Source organism: Camellia sinensis, chromosome 6 (genome assembly GCF_055761805.1).
Source record: "Camellia sinensis isolate YWXY chromosome 6, ASM5576180v1, whole genome shotgun sequence".
NCBI classification, from domain to species: Eukaryota; Viridiplantae; Streptophyta; class Magnoliopsida; order Ericales; family Theaceae; genus Camellia; species Camellia sinensis.
The window spans coordinates 90,435,404-90,440,771 of record NC_138966.1 but is presented as its reverse complement, the minus strand read 5'-3'; positions in this window follow the sequence as shown (position 1 = coordinate 90,440,771).

Here is a 5,368-nt window from a genome sequence, read left to right as displayed (position 1 = left end):
TGGGTCTCAAACTCCAATAAGGAGATATACCCCAACAATTCTCCCCCTATCGACTTAGGTGGAGCCATCAACCATACCCGCCAAAGTTCAACACTTTAAATGTTTGTCCCTCGACAAAGTCTTTGTCAACATATCCGAAATATTATAATCTGTGTGAACCTTTTTGAGTTGCAACAATTTCGAATCTAACACATCACGAATCCAATGGTATCTCACATCAATGTGTTTCGATCTCAAATGAAAAGTAGAATTTTTACTCAAGTGAATAGCACGTTGACTATCACAATAAAGCACATACTTTTCTTGTTTCAAACCCAACTCTTGTAAAAATTTCTTCAACCATAACTCTTCTTTACAAACTTCCGTAATGGAAATAAATTTAGCTTCGGTAGTTGAAAGAGCAACACATTTTTGTAATTTAGATTGCCATGCCACAGCTCCCCCTGCAAAAGTCATCAAATACCCCAAAGTAGATTTCCTAGAATCAATGTCACCGGCCATGTCAGAATCTGTGAATCCATCAAGCATCGGCTTACCATCCCCAAAACACAAACACACCTTCGAAGTCCCTCGAAGATATCTTAGAATCCATTTTACCGCTGCCCAATGTTCTTTACCCGAATTAGAAAGAAACCGACTCACCACACCAACGGCGTGAGCAATATCCGGCCTTGTACAAACCATGGCGTACATCAAAGAACCAATTGCTGAAGCATAAGGAACTTTCAACATCTCTTCTTTGTCTTTCTCACTTGTAGGACATTGATTCGAACTAAGCTTGAAATGACCCGCAAGTGGACAACCAACCGGCTTTGCTTTATTCATGTTGAACCTCTCAAGAACTTTCTCAATGTAGCTCTCTTGAGACAACCAAATCAGCCCCTCTTTGCGATCACGAGCAATTTTCATACCAAGTATTTGCTTTGCCAGCCCCAAATCTTTCATAGCAAAAGACTTGCTCAACTCCAATTTCAACTTGTTAATCATAGTGTAATCTTGACCCACAATTAACATGTCATCAACATAAAGCAAAAGAATAATAAATTTACCATCCGAGAAATTTTTCACAAACACACAATGGTCCGAAGTGGTTTTAGAAAACCAATTATTCATCATGAAAGAGTCAAATTTTTTGTACCATTGCCGCGGGGCTTGCTTGAGGCCATACAAACTTTTCTTCAATTTGCAAACAAATTTCTCTTTCTCTTTCTCCACAAAACCTTCTGGTTGCTCCATGTAAATTTCTTCTTCAAGATCACCGTGAAGAAATGCGGTCTTTACATCAAGTTGCTCAACTTCAAGGTTCATATTTGCAGCCATGCCAAGTACAACCCAAATAGAAGACATCTTCACAACCGGCGAGAAAATCTCATCAAAGTCAATGCCTTTCTTTTGCCCAAAGCCTTTCACAACAAGACGTGCCTTGTACCTCAGATTCTTGCCATCATTCTTCAATTTGAAGACCCACTTATTTTTCAAAATTTTCCTCCCTTAGGCAACTTCACTAAATCATAAGTGTGATTTTCAAGTATGGAATTCATCTCCTCTTCCATTGCCTTTTTCTAATCATCTTTCTTTGCATGCTCAATTGCTTCTTGGTAGCTCTCAGGCTCCTCTTGATCGGAAATCAACACAAACTCATTGGGAGGATACTTTCTTGAAGGTTGTCGGCCCCTTGTAGATTTCCTCAACTCCAGTTATGGTGGCAGTTCTTGAGTTGGATGCTCTTCCTGAATTTCTAGCTCAAGTTCATTAGGATTAGTATCATCCTCTGTATCTTCAATAAGTGGCTGCACATCTCCCCCATTTTCAATATCCACCAAAGACGAAGGAGATAGATCAATGTCAATGAGATCGCTAGTTTTTGGCTCCGGTTGATCGCCTTTGCCAAAGTCTTCAATTGTTTAGTCTTCAAGAAACACAACATCACGGCTTCGAATGACTTTCTTGTCGACCGGATCCTACAATCTATACCTGAATTCATCACACCCATAGTCAAGAAAAATACATTGTCTTGATTTACTATCAAGCTTGGACCTCTCATCCTTTGGAATGTGAACAAAAGCTCGGCAACCAAACACTCTTAAGTACTCATAAGACACATATTTACCGGTCCAAACTCTTTCTAAAACATCACCATTCAAAGAATAGGAATGAGACAAATTGATCACGTCAACCGCTGTCCTCATTGCCTCACCCCAAAAGGATCTTGGCAATTTAGCTTGTGAAAACAAACACCTTCTTCTTTCCACAATGGTGCGGTTCATCCTCTCGGCAACGCCATTTTGTTAAGGAGTCTTTCTAACTGTCTTTTGGTGCCGAATACCTTGGCTGCGACAATACTCATCAAATGGCCTAATGTATTCACCACCATTGTCTGATTGGATGCACTTCAATTTCGGCCATGTTTCTTTTTCAACCATGGCCTGAAAATGCTTAAATACTTCTAGAACTTGATCTTTAGTTTTTAGTATAAAAGCCCAAACTTTCCTTGAATAATCATCAATGAAAGTAACAAAATAAAGTGCACCACTATGTCTTCTAACTTTCAAAAGGCCACAAACATCCGAATGAATCAACTCCAAAACATTTTCTTTTCTACAAGAAACATTTTTATGAAAAGAAACTCTATGTTGATTACCCGCCAAACAATGAACACAAGTTTTAAGATGTGTACCTTTCAAATCGGGTAGAAGCTCTTTCTTGAACAAAACTTGTAGCCCCTTTTCACTCATATGGCCAAGCCGCTTGTGCCACAATTCAGTAGAAATATCATCTTTCAGTGCATTGACAACACCTTTACAAATTTTTCCTTGCATTGAATAAAGTGTATGAGTCTTCTTGCACTTGGCCACCACCAAAGAACCCTTTGTGAGCTTCCATATTCCATCACCAAATTTGTTGTTGAAGCCTTCATCATCTAGCTTCCCAGTAGAGCTCAAATTGAGGCGAATGTCGGGAACATGCCTCACATCTTTAAGCAACAACTTGCAGCCCAAATTTGTTTCCAGGCAAACATCACCCATATCGATAATCTTGGACAAACCTTCATTACCCATTCGAACAAAACCATAATCTCCTTCGGTGTAGGTAGTGAAGAAATCAACTCGAGAAGTCACATGAAAAGAAGCACCGGAATCAATCACCCAATTGCTCTCTTGGACCATAAAATTGATACAATCATCTTCACAAACGACCATGAGATCATCGGTAGTAACTGCCGTTGTGTCTTCTTGCTTTTTATCCACACTTTTGTCACGCCTTTTCTCCTTATTCTTAAGCTTTCGGCATTCTCGCTTTATGTGTCATTTCTCATGGCAATAATAACACTCAATGTCTTTCTTTGAAAAAGAACCATCTCTTGATTTGTCATGGCTTTGATCACGACCATGAAGAGTCTTACTCCTCCCCCTTGTTTTGCTTTGGCCTCTCACAACAAATGCTTCCGAATAAGAGGAACCAACTGATTTTCTTCTAGTTTCTTCATTCAACAAGCTACTAGCGACTTGGCCCATTGTAACAACTCCATCAGGTGCCGAATTACTAACTGTCACAACCAAAGTCTCCCAACTTTCGGGCAAAGAACCAAATAGCATCAAAACCTGTAACTCATCATCAAAAATAATTTTCATAGAAGCAAGTTGGTTAACAATACTCTTTATTTCATTCAAATGTTCTGGAATAGGGCTACCATCTTTATATTTTAAATTAACCAACTTACGAAACAGAAAGGCTTTATTTGTGGCTAATTTCCTCTCATAAAGGCCTTCTAATTTTTTCCATAAATCATGTGCTGAAGTTTCAGTAGCAACATGATGAAACACACTGTTATCAATCCATTGACGGATAACACCAACGGCTTTTCGATTAAGCCTATTCTATTCATCATCTTTCATACTCTCGGGTTTGCCACTGTCACCCTCAATGGGTCCATACAAATCTTTACAAAATAATAGGTCCTCCATTTTAGTTTTCCAAGTTACCCAATTACTTCTATTGAAGCTAGACATGCGACCCGCATCCCCCTCCATTGATTTACACAAATAAATAAACCTAAATAAACTGTAAGCTCTGATACCAATTGTTTGTGATTCCCCGCAAGTAAATCAATCAATGGGAATAAAAACTAATGCGGAAAAATTAAATAAAAAACAACACAAGAATTTTTACGTGGTTCCCTCAATGTGAGGTACGTCCACAGGATCGAAATCCGATTCCACTATCAACCAAATAATTTTCCAAACGATTACAAACGAGACACGAATAGTCTCACAAACCACCCTTAGGTGAATTCCAAATAATCACAAATACACAAGAGGAAAGACCTCGCCAAATAGATGAACCAAAACCTTCCGAAACAGAGTTGTAGAAGATCCAAAATAACAAACCAAATCAGGTTTGAATCAAAGATAGCAAAGCATCAACAAATCAAATCCAAAGAACTGACCACGCACCCAATTGAACATCAACACACACGGTCACCAAGATGATTGAAAAAATCGTACCTCTCTATGTTACACTTCGGATCAATATATATATATATATATATATGGTTGGGTCTTGAGTTTGTTTTATCAAACTCTAATTGTATCCAAATTGAATTGGGTCTCTAAAAATTAGATATAATATATTAAAATATATTATACCTAAACCAAACCAAATTAAAATTTTTTTTCCAAAATCAATTAGGTCTCAAACTCCAATAAGGAGATATACCCCAACAATACGCACCCATATATTTACACCATTTCCTCTGTCTCTCTCTCACACAGAGAATCTCACCTCTTCTCCTTTCATCGAAGTCCCTCACTACTGTTGCTGACATCTGTCGCACATCACCATCGCCGCAAATCGCCACCGCCACCGCCGCCACCGCAATACGAATAGGTTCTTTATCCTTCTCCCTTCTCTCTTTCTCTCTCTCTCGCTCTCATTCTCGCTCACTCTCTGTCTGTCTTTCTCGCTCTCTATCTCTATGTCTTTGTTTCTATCTATCTCTCTCTCTCTCTTCTTTTGTTTCCCTCATTCTTACTCTTGCTCTAGGGTTTTATATGATTTACCAAGTCAAATTTCATGTTGATTTCTAAAATGAGTTTTGTTTAAGTGGTTTAATTTCTAGAGTTTTATGGGTTTGATGTGGTAAATATGTTTGATTTAAGTGGTTTGATACATTTTCCCCTCTTTTCCTTTCTCTCTCATTAGTCTCAAAGCCCTAAATATTTTTGCTCTTGGAATGTCTGAATTATTTGAGGTTTGCTGCATCATAGTGATACCAAATGTTACTCTCACTTCACTGCTCTGCTTTGCTATTCAATCAATCAATTTGTCTCAAATTTTTATTCAGTACTATTAATTAATTTTTTTCATT